Source organism: Erythrolamprus reginae, chromosome 1 (genome assembly GCF_031021105.1).
Source record: "Erythrolamprus reginae isolate rEryReg1 chromosome 1, rEryReg1.hap1, whole genome shotgun sequence".
NCBI classification, from domain to species: Eukaryota; Metazoa; Chordata; class Lepidosauria; order Squamata; family Dipsadidae; genus Erythrolamprus; species Erythrolamprus reginae.
Window position 1 is genome coordinate 102747247 of NC_091950.1, and position 17047 is coordinate 102764293.

Consider the following 17047-nt stretch of genomic DNA (forward strand, 5'->3'; position numbering starts at 1 on the left):
TAAGTTTCCTTGCTTCCTTCCTCTGTTCCTGTCCCTTCCCCCTTTCTTTCTTTCTTTCTTTCTTTCTTTCTTTCTTTCTTGCTTGCTTGCTTGCTTGCTTGCTTGCTCTTTTTCTTTCTCTCTTTTACCTTCCCTTCCTCTATTTCTTCTTTTCTTTCTCCTTCCCACCTTCTTCCCTCCCTCCCTCCCTTCACTCATTCCTCTCTTACTCTCCCCTTTCATAAGTTTCCTTGCTTCCTTCCTCTGTTCCTGTCCCTTCCCTCTTTCCTTCCTTCCCACCCTCCGTCCATTCATTCACCCATTCCTCTCTTGATCGCTTAAAGCCGGTCCCTGGTGCAAAAAGGGTTGGGGACCTCTGTCCTACAGGATTGGGTGGCAGAGAAGTTGAACATATGTAAATTTAAAAGTTTAAGAAAGTTTACAAGTTAAGTGAAAGAAACTTCATTATTCATTTATATGTACATGTACATTTCTTCATTAAAAACATGTCTTTCTGCATAATTTAGACTAACTTTGTGAGTTTTTTGAGGGCTGGAACCAATTAAAATTATTTACATTAATTCCTATGGGGAAAAGTCGTTCGAGATAAGAGCTGCTCGACTTAAGAGCCCAGGTCCAGAACGAATTAAACTCGTATCTCGAGGTACCACTGTAGTCAGTTCTATAGGCTCCCCTCTACAAAACCTTGCCAAATTTTTAGCCAAATACCTTCAACCATATACAGAAACTATTAGTTTAGTTTAGTTTAATCAGATTTGTATGCCGCCCCTCTCCACAGACTCGGGGCGGCTCACAGCAACAGCAATACAAGACAAATCCAATATTAAATTAATTTTAAGATATCACCTCATATGTTCAAAATTCATTCCACTTTATACAAATAATTAAAAAACAAAACCTACAACCCGATGACCTACTTGTGAGTTTTGATGTCGTGTCCCTTTTCACACAAATAGCCTTGACAGCCATCCAGGACAAACACAAGCCCCCCAAATATATTCTAGACCTTACCAACCACTGCCTGACTAATACATACTTCATATATAACGAACAAAGATATAAACAGATAGAGGGAGCCCCCATGGGATCACCCCTCTCACCTGTCATCGCCAACCTCTACATGGAATATTTCGAAAATAATGCATTAGAGCAATCCAAATACAAACCTAAACTTTGGCTGAGATATGTTGATGATACCTTTGTAATTTGGCCACATGGTAAGGAAAAACTAGACAATTTCCTCACACATCTCAATAGCCTACACCCTAAAATACAGTTTACCATGGAAACAGAAATCAATGATCAACTTCCCTTTCTAGATGTACTGGTCTATAAAAAACCCAATGGCAGCCTAGGACACACTATCTACCAAAAGAAAACCCATACCAACCATTATCTAAATGCACACTCACACCACCACCCCGCACAAATCACATCAGTGGCCAAAACTCTCATCACCAGAACCAAACGCCTAGCTGACCATGAGCACTTAAAAACTGAATTGGACAAACTGAAAGATGTATTAATTTCTAATGGATTCGAAGGGAAAACAATCACAAACCTAATAAAAAAAGAGACACTCCCCCAAAAACAAGATCAAGAACAGGACAATGGTACCACCATCCTCCCTTACATCAAGGGCACCACAGACAAAATTAGTAAAATTCTGCACAAACATAACATCAAAACTTCATTTTGCACTAACCAAAAAATATCTAATATCCTAAGGAGCCCAAAAGATAAAATCCAATTGGAATACCAAGGAATCTATGAAATTCCTTGCAAAACATGGGCAGCCACATACATTGGACAAACCAATCGAAGAGTAAGTGCACGCATTGCAGAACATAAAAATGCAATTAAAAAAGAAGAAAAAACTTCCTCCCTTGTCCAGCACATTAAAAAAACAGGGAACGAAATTGACTTTGAAAAAACTAAATTACTTCACAAAACAGAGAATTTATATAGAAGAATTGCTTTCGAAGCCATAGAGATTGAGAGGAGCCCCCTTTGCATAAATAAAAGAGATGACACCTCCCGCCTACCAGAGATTTGGAAACCAGCCTTAAACAAAAAAACACTTCATAAAAATCACCATGTCAATCCTTGTAATAATTATGATTCCACCAACCAATCAGATCACTAAAACATAATCACCCAATCTATTTGCTACATTCAAACCAAATCTCCACCCCCACACTATATACTAAGAAGAAATGATAGTTGCAAACATTCCATTTTACAACAGCACGAAGCTTGAAACTTCAGCCTGATGATGGATTCAGAAATTTCTGGCAACATTTTGATGAGGTCCCACTCGTCATCTTCAGGTTGGTGCTTCTGTCCTTGTTCTAGGGCGAACACAGTGAGACCTGAGCTGCCTTCCCTCTATAAATACTGGTGGCTGGGTATGGTTTGATGGCTCAGCAATTGCCTGCTGTGTAGAAACTTCCTGGTGAGTCAGTGGGGTAACACCTGGGGTCATTGATGTAACTGAGGTATGCTGATTAGTTAATGATTGTGGATTAGGGGTGATATCCTGAGTAGTTGGAGTTTGCAGACTATTTAATTGTTTTGCAATGTGTGTTCTGAGTCTGGTTTCAGTTTGTATGGCTGGGATACTTTTGTTAATGAGGGCTGGTTTCCAGATGTCTGGTAGGTGGGAGGTATCATCACGCTTGTTCATATTTTGGGGATGTTTTTCTATCTCAATGGCTTCCATGATTATTCTTTTGCTGTAGTGTTTTGTTTTGGAAATTATTTTAGTTCTGTCAAAATCAATTTCATGTCCTGTAGTTTTGAAGTGTTGGAAAAGGGAGGAAGTTTTTTCTTTTTTTCTTTTCTATATATATATTCCTACTATTATTCCATCTGCACAGCTTCCATACTGGCCCTATTTTGATTAACTTTAAAACCTGGTTTTGTCCATGGTCCTGATTCAGAGTGGGTAATTTATTTCTTGAAATGTTTTAGTCTTTTAAATGCTTGCGGTGGGGGAGGGTTGGGGGGGCTTGGGGGCAGTTTTTGTTGTTGTTGTTGAGTGGTGGTTTATTTTTCCAGATGTTCTTTGCTCATGATTTAATTTTAAGTTTTGATCTTCGTTGTTGTTGGTTTGTAAGCCACTTAGATTTAAAGATTGGTAAATTCTATAAATAAATCTTTTAGAAAGCAATCAAAACCTTCTTCTTTTTCAGGACTTTTATGTAGTGAATTGGAAAACAGTACTTTAAAAATACTCTAATATCAGGATTTTAATGAAATCAAGTTTAACAAAGGAATGTTTTAATGCAATTACTTCCTTACACTTTTATTAATAGTAAGTAAATTCTTAGACATTTATATACACCTAAAATTAACATGACACAACCTTTTAAAGAATAGATTTTTTAAATATAAATTTCAGCTGCATAGGCAATAATTCTATACAAAACATATGGTTTAAATGATCTGTCTGTCTGTCTGTCTGTCTGTCTATCTGTCTGTCTGTCTATCTATCTATCTATCCATCTATTTATTTATCTACCTACCTATCTAACTATCATCTCACATGATACAGAAAGCCTAAATATTAAAAAGTACTTGCGTGATTCATTACAATTTAAATAGTGACTCAACTATGAATTTTATCCTAAGCAATTGATGGTGCATCATTGAGATTAGGCCACACACTGATACATCACACATAGTAGTTTGGCACTACCACATATGACCTATCACTCTGTCAGCTGATCAATCAAGGAAGAATACCAGAGTACTTTATTTATTATTATTATTATTATTATTATTATTATTATTATTATTATTATTATTATTATTTAGATTTGTATGCCACCCCTTTCCTCAGACTTTACAGACAGATTTCAGTAGAAGTAATTAATATTTAATTTATAATTAATAATCCATGATTATCGTATTTGTAGAAAGAAATGAAAGGAAGGAATTAAAGAGAATTTAACTGATTGTATGAACTTTATTCGCATTTTTTCCAGTTTCTATTTTTATTAGAGATCACCCTTTGAGAATCCTCAGGGGGAAAAAAGTCTGCATATATAAAAGCAACTTACTTCCTAGTAGCCAAAGATCAAAGTGGTATCGGTAACAGAAAGCTTCTGCTAGGCTTTGGCTAATCATTAAGAATTCATCCATTGATTGTAAACGATGCTGTTCTAACATGCTCAAGTTCTTTACCCAATAATACATTTAACACTGTACAGATTAATCTAAATCTCCCCATTCCCTAGTGAAAGATCCCCTTCTATTCTGGTTGAAAGAAAGAAAAAAGCACAATCCTCATCTCCTGAAACCACAAAATCAGAAGAGACAGAGAAAAAAAATCCTTTTGGTTCACCTTCTCTGTGGCGGCCCCGGCCCTCTGGAACCAACTCCCCCCAGAGATTAGAACTGCCCCCACCCTCCTTGCCTTTCGTAAACAACTTAAAACCCACCTCTGCCGCCAGGCATGGGGGAATTGAGATCCTCTTTCCCCCTAGGCCTTTACAATTCTATGCATGGTATGTATGTATGTATGTATGTTTGGTTTTTATATTAATTGATTTTTAATCATCAATACCAAATTACTATTGTACACTGTTTTATTGTCGCTGTTAGCCGCCCCGAGTCTCTGGAGAGGGGCGGCATACAAATCCAATAAATAAATAAACAAGTAAGTAAGTAAGTAAGTAAGTAAGTAAGTAAGTAAGTAAGTAAGTAAGTAAGTAAGTAAGTAAGTAAGTAAGTAAGTACCAGACAGAGCATATCTGAAAACCCAGTAGTCTGGACAGATGGTTTTTCCAAACTAGAATCCTTTTCAATAGAATCTGCTAGAGGGGCAGAATCTGCCCAGCAGATGGAAAAGATTTCATGCCAACTATAAAATTAAGGGAAGGGAGAGGAACATCCTAGTCAAGTCACCAACACCTTATTTCTGTGTTTTAAGAATTGTGGTTAGAAAGGGCCATGGTTTATAAAAGCAGCTAATTGCCAATGTTTCAAATTATAGCACTTCCTGCGAGTTCATGGATACCTGGGATTACCTTATAGCCTTCCTTCTCTTAGCCTTCCTTAAAGCAAATTAAGTTTCATATCCAAAAGAAGAAAAGCATTTTTAAATATTAGCTTGGAGCTATACAATATTGAATGTCCCAACACTGGAAGTTTTTAAGATGTTGGATAGCCATTTGTCTGAAGTGGTGTAGCGTTTCCTACCCAAGCAGGGGGTTGGACGAAAAGACCCCCACGGTCCCCTACAACTTCCTCTTCCTCTTCTTCTTCTTACCTCTCTTCCTCTTCCTGCTCTTGCTCTTGCTCTTCTTCTTGTTGTGGAAATGCTGAGGCATGTTTCTCTACTTGAAGTACATGGTTGAAGAATGTCTGATCCTGTTCTGAGAAGAAAAAAAAATCCATAGACAACTAATAGAGTGTCAAGACCTTTGGATCCTTGTAGGTCCATAATTAAATCAAACAAAACCTTTTCACAAGATATTTTGTGATAAGGGAAGAATTGCTGGTTTAACCATGAAAGTCTTACCTCTAATGATAGCTAGTATGAGAAGACATATTTACCATGACTCAGGATCATGAACATAATACTGTATGCTCCACCTAAGCATAATAAGGCCACTTTTGCCTCCCCCCAAGAGAGGTTTGCTATCATGGAAGGTTTGCTATCATGGAAAAGTTTAAGTACTCCTCCCTGAAAGAAAGGGAGACATATAACCAGCCACTATGAAACATTTTCCCCATTTCTAGGCAAATGGGAATGAAACATTTAAAATGGTATTTGTAATGCTATGTGAGAATGATCTTAAGAGACAATAGGGAGTGATACTAATGAAATGATGAGATAGAGGGCATAGCCCACAACTGCATAATGGGGGAGAGAAAGAAACTCAAAAAGGCAGTAAAAAGGTGGTGAAAGATTTGTACTTTGCAAGATTCTGTTAATGTGACCTTAATTGTATACTTACAATTAAGTATACTTAGCTTAACTGGTCAGATTTCTTGTCTTGACTATTTGAAAAGGCTGACAGAATCCCTAGTGATTCTCAATTTAAAACCACACATGAATTCCCTTGTTTTTGTATGTATACTTGCTCCATGAAGTCCACAATTTCTCTTTCACCTGGGTGTCAGTACTCTAATGTGAGTCATGTGTGTTGAGAGATAAATATTTCTGATTTTAAAATGGTGACAGGAACAAAAACATAAGAGGGGAGGGAAAACTTTCTCAGGCTTCAGCTTTTATTTTTCTGAGAGCTGGGAGGTATGGGGAAAACAATGATTCCCTCATTCAAAGAGAAAGTTTTCTTAGTAGCTTTTTAAAACAATGATTCCTGGAAAAATTCCACAGGGACACTGTCATCTAGCAGAATCTTCAATGAACTTTAACATATGTGGAATACAAGCAAACATGTAGTGCATGCTGATTAGCTAAGATGTTCACATTACATGGAGTGGGACCATTTCACTAAAAAAGTGAAGAAATGCAAGTTTACTGATATATTGTATCTCCTGTTTATTCTTTGTTTTGTATACACCCCATTTCTTTGTTCTTCGTGTCTATATGACTGGCTCATTTACTGTAATGGTACTGGGTCTATTCTCTAATAAGACTAATATTTTATACAACATAGCAATGTGTTGATACTGTTTAAATATCTGCAAAGTCTGACAACATTCCAGGTTCTTTTGATCAGTTTAGATTTGCTGCACCTTCTAATAGGTGTCTCCAAAGTTGAAACACTTTAATTACACATAAGAATGTCTTGCTAAAAAAACATACTTTTTTTAATAAAAGGAACAAAGCAAAAGAACTTGCCTGAAATCATCAGCTGCCTAGAGGACAATAGCTCTGAGTGTAAAATTAAAAGCATTCATTTGAACAACAAAGGACAAATGGAGGCTGAATGACAAAAAAAAGGGGCTGAAAGCTGAATTCTGACTTTAATGCCACTAACACCTGCTATACATCAAAACACCATTTTAATGGAACTTTACCATGGGAGGGGGGAGTTAAAAATTATGCTGCAAGCTATAAAAAAATAGTAACAAAGTCCCAATAAAATCTCCCAAATACCAGATTTGTTTGATATTTTTTGAAGGGTGTTAGAATAGTATTTTAGCATGGCTCATCTACTGTAGATGCCAGCAAAAGAAATATGATATTGCACCAAACCTAATACAAGGGGATCAAAGGTATTTCTATCCAGTTTAACATACAACTTGTGCAGACGAAGGCATTCAAGGACAATCCTGACATGTTTAATGAGTGTAGCTGTAGTTTCAGCATAAATAAAACATGTCACCGAAAGAAAGAACTACAAAACTGGGAGTTTAAGGTTTTGAACTGTCATGCAGAACCTTATACATAAATCTCATGAAGGATAGAAGGCGCTGTGAACCAAGCCAAAACACATTTTGCTACATTCACTTTCCATAATGTGTGTCAAAAATAGCTAAATATTCATGACCCTCTTTCAAATTGCATGCCCCCTTTTTAATTCAGCTAAATAAAAATCCCCGACTCATTTGCTTGTTGCAACCATTCCCAAAATTCAGAGATTAGTGGGAGGAAGTAAGTTATAGAGTTCAAAAGTCTGAAGTCCCACTTTGACAGAGGTAGAAAAAAATAAGATGGGCTGAAACTGAAATGGAGAGGATCAAATCAACCCTGTAAATTGTGATCATTACTTCCCTTTAAATAAGCTAACTATTAAGCAACCACAAGGTACTATTGTGTAACAGGATCTAACCCTTTGGAATCAAGTCACAGTCACAAAAATAATATGGGGAAGAACAACATGTGTGCTTCTTTTACAAAAATGTCAGCAAAATCAGAACACTTTGCAAATAAAACAAGAGAAGCATCTTGGTAATCAAATAGTAAAGAACAGATGGGTGTCTTGTGTTCTGCAGCTACTGTTTTTAGCAATTCTTGGAATGAAACATATTGTTCCTTAATCCCAATACATTTCTGAATTATGGGGTTGGAGCCAATTCATTGCCAAAATATGGGACATACAAGGAAAGAGTTTAAATAGAATTGTAAAGTTGCTTGAAGATTGAAAATTTTAAAGTCAAGGAGAACAAATGTGTTCAATAATAGCACTTGACAGCAAGATGCTTTCATCAATCTTTTCATATCAGTGGATCAAATATCTATGCAGGCGAGACATATTTCCATGGAAAAATCATGCAAATGAAATTTGGCCTTGGACCCAGAATTCAGATGAGCAGAACAATGCATGTTTGGGATGAATTGAGATCAAAGTGTAAAATGTTATTAGCCTGTCTTGCACATTCAAGTTCATCTAAATTATTGAGGTAAACTTCTCTGAGTTTTTGAAAGACTACCTAGTTTATTTCTTGAGAAATCCAATTTGGGATAATCAGGTCACTTACTTCCAACATGATCCAGAAGCAGGAGATTTACCCAAGCAACTTGCAGTTTCTCCACCTGACTTCCCATTGACTTTTTGCAGCAGAGGTGGAATAACAGCGCGGATACATAGCTGGATTTAAACTGGGTCATTTTTATTAATTAAATTAAAATTAGTTTAATTCAACCTAACATGGACCTGCAGAGGTCAACTGAAGAACATCTGGGGCGGAAATGACGTAATAAAAACTTCTGGGGCAACATAGGGTGTAGATTCATGCTGATCCAGGTGAAGGGGACCACGCCCTCACCTGGATCCCAGCCATGCCATGCATGTGGGAGGTCTCGCCATCCAATCCCTGGAAGGGAATTGAAATGGGTGAGACCCAGAGGCAAGTTCTCCCCAATTGCTCAGGCCGATTTAAAAGCCACCATGAGCCCTTGGAAAGAGTCTGCCAATCATCCCCAAGGATGCCCAATGGAGAACACGCAGTTGCTAAACCCCTCCCAATTTCTGCTCCTAACCTGCCAACCCAATGACCAGAGGTAAGCCAATTAGAACTAATTGGGGAGCAAAACACCCCCTAACCATCCATCCCGCACTGCAGTGTGGAATAGGCGAAAAAACGGTCACAGAAAAATACCGAGACTGCCAAAAATTCCTATTCAGCTCCATAAGGACCCCTGTAGCACACTGACAGATAGGGAGGGCGGGCAGGTGTTCGCCTGCTCGTTGTCTGGGGCGAACAGGAAGCCCCGAGCCTGCGCAGCCCTTTATAAAGGGCTACCAGGCCCCACCCCATCAACATCATCGGTCGGTGCCGATGACAGGCATGGCCGGAATCTTGCGAAATCTCACGAGATCCCAGCCATTCAAGATGGCGGCTACGCTGAGGGTCGTGTTTCCCTGTCCCTGCTGCAAATCCTGGCAGGGGGTAAGTCAACGGCTGGGCATTCTTGCAAGCTTTTCACAAGCAAAGTCTGTGCAGAAACAGCAGGAATTTGCAAGTCCAGGCAGCAGGCATGATTTGTTGATGTATTGTTTACATTGTATCCTGTGTGCCACCCCGGGTCTTTGGAGAAGGGCGGCATACAAATCTAATCGATGATGATGATGATGATGATGATGATGATGATGATATTGTAAGTAACTTATGGGATGGGAAGATTACTTGCAGGATCTCCTTCTGCCACATGAGTCCCAGTGACCGGTTAGGTCACACAGAGTCCGCCTTCTCCAGGTCCTGTCAACTAGTCAATGTAATTTGGCAGGGCCTAAGGGAAGAGACTTCTCTGTGGGGGCACTGGCCCTCTGGAATCAACTCCCCCCAAAGATTCCCACTGCCCCTACTCTCCTCGCCTTTCACAAGTGTCTTAAGACTCACTTATGCCGCCAGGCTTGGGGCAATTAGATCTTAGCCCCCTGGCCAATGAATGTTTCCATGATTTCTATGAGTTTGACTGATTTTTTTAAACACAGGTGGGGTTTTTAGATTGTTTGTTTAATTTTAATTTAATTGGAGTTAGCTATTGTAATTGTTGTTTTTATATGTTGTAAGCTGTTCCGAGTCCTCAGAGAGAAAGGCTGCATAATAATAATAATAATAATAATAATAATAATAATAATAATAATAAGCAAACTAAGGACCAGTACAGAAAAAATGTAACTCAATGTCATACGGACAGTTGGCGGAACAAAGCATTGCATGGACAGTTATTGGAGAAGATTGAAGGCAAAGTGGATAAAGAAAAGACCTGGTCATGGCTTACAAGTGGAACACTCAAAAAGGAGACAGAAGGACTAATACTGGCGGCACAAGAACAGGCCATTAGAACAAATGCTGTCAAAGCCAGAATTGAAAAATCAACGGACGATCCAAAGTGCAGACTCTGTAAAGAAACAGATGAAACAATCGATCACCTACTCAGCTGCTGCAAAAAGATTGCACAGACTGACTACAAGCATAGACATGATGCTGTGGCACAGATGATCCACTGGAACCTGTGCTGGAACTACCATTTACCAGTGGCAAAGAACTGGTGGGTTCATAAGCCCGAAAAAGTGGTCGAAAATGAGCAAGCAAAACTACTGTGGGACTTCCGACTTCAGACTGACTGAATTCTGAAGCATAACACACCAGACATTGTGATCATGGAGAAAAAGAAATTATGGATCACCGACATCGCTATCCCAGGAGACAGCAGAATTGAGGAGAAGCAGCTAGAGAAATGAGTGAAATACGAAGATCTAAAAATCAAGCTGCAACGACTCTGGCATAAGCCAGTGAAAGTGGTACTTGGCACGCTGGGCGCAGTACCAAAGGATCTCAGCGGACATTTGAAAACCATCAGAATTGACAAAATCTCCATCTGTCAATTGCAAAAGGCCGCTTTACTGAGACCGGCAAACATAATTCGCTGCTACATCACACAGTGCTAGGTGCTTGGGAAGTGCCCGACTGGTGATGAAATACGAAATCCAGCATAGTGATCTTGTTTGCTGTGTTGTACTGTGTTGTACTGACATAATAATAATAATAATAATAATAATAATAATAATAATAATAATAACAACAATAATAATAATAACAACAACAACAACAACAACAACAACAACAACAATAATAACAACAATAATAATACAACAACAATAATGATAATAATGATAATAACAATAACAATAATAACAATAACAATAATGACAATAATAATAACAATAATAATCTGTTGCCAGGTGAGGAGTGCATGAAAAACAGAACAAAGCTTGGGTAGAATGCACAGGCTACCAGGGGATACCCAAAAAGTACAGCAAGGATCAGGGAAGGTGCACCAGGGTGTAATGCTAGTTGGGACAGTAGCATGAGGATGCTAATTGATGAAACAAGGAGGAATGACATGAGTTGGGAGACATGTTGTAGGGCATTTCATGGGTCAGGGTAGGTGTGCTCAGGTATATGAGTGGATAATGCAACTTGAGCCCAGAACAACTGGAAGAGGGTATGGGGAGTGTAGAAGAACTTACCTGAACAGTTTGCTAACATTCCTGCTGCCTTACCCATTAACTTTATCCTTGCAAGCTTCCCACAAGCAAAGTCAGTGTGGAATCCAATAGGAAGTTCAAAATCTCACTCATTCTAGTTGCTCTTTCCCCCCACCCATGGTCTTTCTATTGATCTGTAAATATTTCTAAATGATGACACAACTGAAACAATGACCTAACAAGTCATTTTATAGATGCAAATAGCATTTGTTCCAACTTCTTTCTGTTATTATAATCATTTATTCATGCCAACTGTCTGCTGCCTATATTTGTTTAAATGTTAGATAGAGGGCATATAACCAGTATATGAAAACTGTAAATTATTTTCATTGCTACAAAAGTTATGGAAACATTAGCATTTCACAAGACACAGAAAGATAATTATCAGATAAAGCCTTTAAGGAAGGAAAAACACTGATGTGGTATTTCCCCTCTTCCTTGTGAATAAGATAAAGAAATATTAAAAATGAATAAGTCTGCTTCATATTGCCCTATTCTATTCTGCAAATATTCATTAATATGAGTGGGTTCATTATTCCATTTAACCCACATGTAGATCCAGATAATTTATATTATCTTGTCCATGTTTTGATACGCTTTCTGGTTATGTTAATCTAGCAGGTGTGTAGGATGAAGATCATTCAAATGTATATTTATTTCATTTTTGAACAGATATGACAGGCATCTGTAGAAAAAAAATATTACAAGGATGCTATGATGGTCCTGCAGATGCCAAAGCTTTTTGCCTGTTTATCACATATCCATATTTTCATGCATACTTTCACATAAATAAATGTTTCCTCTAGTTAGTGTAGGAAAGAAGAGAATAAAAATAATTTGTTCTTACCTAAAAGATTCTCATAGGACAGAAAGGAATTACCAGAAATGGGACGGCTTTAGACATGGACACTTAAGAAGCCATTATAGAAATCTCAAGCAAGAAAAATGAAAGAAAATTGGAATGGATGTAAAAGCTGGTAAGTAAGATGGACTAACAGCTTTTAATGTTAAAAGAACTATGGGTTTAATAAAGAACAGATAAACTAGACTTATTGAGCCACAGTGGGGCAGTGGTTAGAATGCAGTACTACATACTACTTCTGCTGATCACTGGCTGCCAGCAGTTTCCCAGGTCTCACTGGCTCAAGGTTGACTCGGTCTTCTATCCTTTCACAGTAAAATGAGGACCCAGATTGTTGGAGGCAATATGCTAACTCTGAAAACTGCTTACAAAAGGCTGTAAAACACTGTGAAGCAGTATATAAGTGCTATTGCTATTGGTAGTGGTGAAATTCAAATAATTTAACAATTGGTTTGCCCAGAGTCAGGTTGCTGTTGTGGGAGGCATGGCCCATCTCCATCATTTAGTTCTATCACATATGCCAGATGAGCCTCCTGCAATTCCCAACTTGCCCCTGGGTGACCCTGTTCTTAAATTTCTGGAACACATCTAACTAGTTCACCGAATTCCACAAAAAATTAGTTACCTGTTCTCACAAACCAGTTTGAAGTAGTTGAATCCCACCACTGCTTATTGGACTGTGTTCAAGGGAAAATTACTGTAATTCTTTTCTTAAATCTAAAATAGGGTTTAGGAGTACAAACAGAATTGTCGGTGCTGATCTCTTGAGAAATTTATAATTTTGGAAAAGATAGAAGGATACAGAGAAGGGGAATGACATGTAGTAAAGTAGATGGACTCAGTTACAGCGGCAATGGATGCATCATTGGACAACCTAATGACAGATCTATGCATATGATGGAATATACATCTGCCTCAGCAGACAGGGAGGATTTTGGCAACTCAGCTTTCACCAAAACACCTAGATCAAGGATTTGTACAAGTGAATAGAGAAGTGAGGAAAGTTTAGAAAGTTACAGCTTTAGTTTGGCAAGATTCGGTCTATTACCTCAAGGCTTGACTACTGTAATGCTCTCTACATGGGGCTACCTTTGAATAATGTTCAGAAACTTCAGATCATGCAGAATGCAACTGCGAGAGCAATCATGGGCTTCTCTAAGTATGCCCATGTTACTCCAACACTCCGCAGTCTGCACTGGTTGCCGATCAGTTTCCGGTCACAATTCAAAGTGTTGGTTATGACCTATAAAGCCCTACATGGCATCGGACCAGAATATCTCCAGGACCGCCTTCTGCCGCACGAATCCCAGTGACCGGTTAGGTCCCACAGAGTGTGCCTTCTCCGGGTCCTGTCGACTAAACAATGTCGTCTGGCGGGACCCAGGGGAAGAGCCTTCTCTGTGGTGGCTCCGACCCTTTGGAACTAGCTTCCCCCAGATATTAGGATTGCCCCCACCCTCCTTGCCTTTTGGAAACTCCTTAAAAACCACCTCTGCTCTCAGGCATGGGGGAATTGAAACATCTCCCCCTTGCCCATATAGTTTCTGTGTATGATTCGACTGTGTGCTTGTTTTTTATATATTGGGGTTTCTTTTGGATTTTTTAACTTAAAACTGTAATTTAGATTGCTAAATATTAGATTTGTTACTATGTATTGTTTACCATTGTTGTGAGCCGCCCCGAGTCTACGGAGAGGGGCAGCATATAAATCCATTAAATCTAATCTAATCTAATCTACTCTATTAGATGTAAGTAAATAAAGAATTATATTCTTGTTACTCTGGACCTGGACCTAACAGTGGTTGCTAAAAATTAATATCAACCTGATGGTTCATAATCATGAATGAGTAGAGGGGAAAATACATATATATGCAGTTATTTATTTATTTATTTATTTATTTATTTATTTATTTATTTATTATTTGGATTTGTATGCCGCCCCTCTCCGAAGACCTTACAAGATATGCCCATCACTCTGCAGACTGCGTTGGCTGCTGATTGGTTTCCGGACACAATTCAAAGTGTTGGTTATGACCTATAAAGCCCTATATGGCATAGGACCAGATTACCTCCGAGATCGCCTTCTGCCACATGAATCCCAGCGTTCGGTCAAGTCCCACAGAGTTGGTCTCCTAAGGGTCCCATCAGTCAGACAGTGTTGGCTGGCAGGACCTAGGGAAAGAGCCTTCTCTGGGGGAGGGGCTCTGGAATCAGCTCCCCCCAGAGATTCACACTGCCCCCACTCTCTTTGCCTTCCATAAGAACCTGAAAAGGCACTTATGTCACCAGGCCTGGGGTCCCTAAACCCCAGCCTCAGCCCAGTGAATGTATTGGATGTGATAGTATGCATGTGATTGTTCGATTTTAACTATTCTATTAATTGGCTTAGAAATGTTTTATATTTTGCATCTTTTCTATCGAAAGGTTGTAAGCCGCCCTGAGTCCACGGAGAGGGGCAGCATGTAATTCAAACAAACAAACAAACAAACAAACAACTTTGCAAAAGGAGTTAGAAAGTTGCAGCCATGGGCTTACATGTCAAATAAGAGTAAGAAGAAAGAGTAAAACAATTATTGCAAGTGTTTCCCAGTTTTATATTCATGAATATCCTCAAAGTGGGGAGCACATTGTTTAATTGACTAAAAAGTTACCTGCTCAAGAAACTGAAGATGCCAACAAAGATGTTGTTGACTTTGTCAAAAAGCCCATAGCTGAGGATGCAAATCCCAAGGAGAAATCCAAACATCAAAAATGAATTCTCAAAGCAAAGCAAAGAAAACTATCTATGATAGTCATTCATAAACATTCCAGCCAGGCACTTCATGTCATAGAAGTCGTACTATTGGCTTTAGTGAAGCTGTATCTTAAATGCAATTCATTTTACTAGATTGCTTTGCATCACTCTGACAAACCTCTCAGAGCTTCCGGTAGCTTGAACAGACTTCTGTGCTTGTTTTACACGAGCATCAAAGTCTCTTCTGGGGCAGCAGCTATGTGTTTCCTCTGCTTTGTGTAGCTTCCAAGTGGTGCTTTGCTCAAAGACTTGAATAGCTTATTGGTTATTTTATGTGTAGATAGCTACATTTTCCTTGACGGATGACAAAACCTGCACTGAAACCACACTTATTATTTGATTGGAAAGAAAGCCAAATATTAAATTAGCTATTCAATATCATTTTACTCTTGATTAAAGCAAAGTGCCATAATAAAAGTAACATTGATAACATGAACTATGTGAAAGGCTCAAAGCTCTTTAACTGAAAAAGAATTGGATTATTAATGTCACATATCACTGGAGTTAAAAACACTTTATAATATTCTAACTGTTTCCCCCTCTGCCACCCAGAAGTAGTTCTTCTAGATCTGTCTCAGTTTTAATTTGGCTTCCCCTGCATATTTTAAATTAATATTGCATTGCCTTGAAGTACCTTTAGGCCATTTCAGTACAAATGCACACCTACAGGCTTGTCAAAATCAATGGGATTTGGTCTCTGTGTTTGGATTTTATCTGAGTGAGTATTAGATAGAATTACAACTAGAAAGTAATGCTGCTGGCAAGAGGTAAAAGATTTGATGATTTAGATACTTCTAGATTAGAATAACTGGAAGTTTTGTTTTAAATTTTATTCCTGGTTTTTGTTTTTGTTTTAGATTTTATGCAAGCTACCTAGTGTCTCTAAAATGGATTAATGTTGCTTCCTAGATAGATGATTGAGATGGAAGATAGATAGATAGATAGATAGATAGATAGATAGATAGATAGATAGATGGATGGATGGATGGATGGATGGATGGATGGATGGATGGATGGATGGATAACTATAAATAAATGTGTCTCTGTGTTGAGGGAAGGAAATTTGAAAGAATAGCTATAAATATTATCATTATACTTTTGCCACTAAAAACTGATATGTGAATTGGCTATTTAAGAGAGTTGGATGAATCTTCATAATAACCCAGAATGTGGTATAGAAGTTGCAGCAAAAAGGGAATCATAATTTTTCCCCTATGCTCATTATGAGTGATCAAAATCTCTGCTGGCAGAAGGACACCTGTTGTGTATAACCATAAAACATTATCGCTACATTTTTGAATTTCTCCCTTAGTAGTTCTGCTTTGATAATGTTTCTATAATTTCCAAATTAAAATAAAAGGAAATCCCTAGGGAGGAGAAATTCAGAATGTTAAAATGAATATATGGGTAGTGCTTGGCAGACTAGCACAATTGGGACCAGAATTTTATCACTGGGCAAAACAATCATTAAGCAAGATGCCCATGTGACCCCTTTGTTCAATGACAACAATCACAGCTCTCCCAGTTGCACTGGTTAAGTGACTGCATGGTTCATTAACTGGTGAAAGGGGTCTATGACGACTCAATGCTGCTAGCTCAATGTGGCCTTCTCAACACCAACAGCTCCTTGCTGGCAACTCGCTGATGCCATTACTTTGCAGGAGATTTCAACACTGTAAATTCATGGCGGGGACAACTCATTATGAGGGCTGGATGGAGAGCCAGGTGGGTGGGCAAGTGGGCTGTCACAGGAGGATGGTGATGGGCAGTGATGCACTGGATGGGAAGCGAGTGGGGTGGGGTTTCAAAATGGGAAGCCCCTGCTGCCCTGAAAATAAGGGGAGTGAGTTATCTCCACAGCAAATTTACAATATTGAGCTATCCTGCAAGAGATGGCAGCAGCAAGTTGGCAGCAAGGACTGGTGGCGAGAAGGTCATCCCCTACTGAACATGTTCAGTTAGCAGCATCGAATT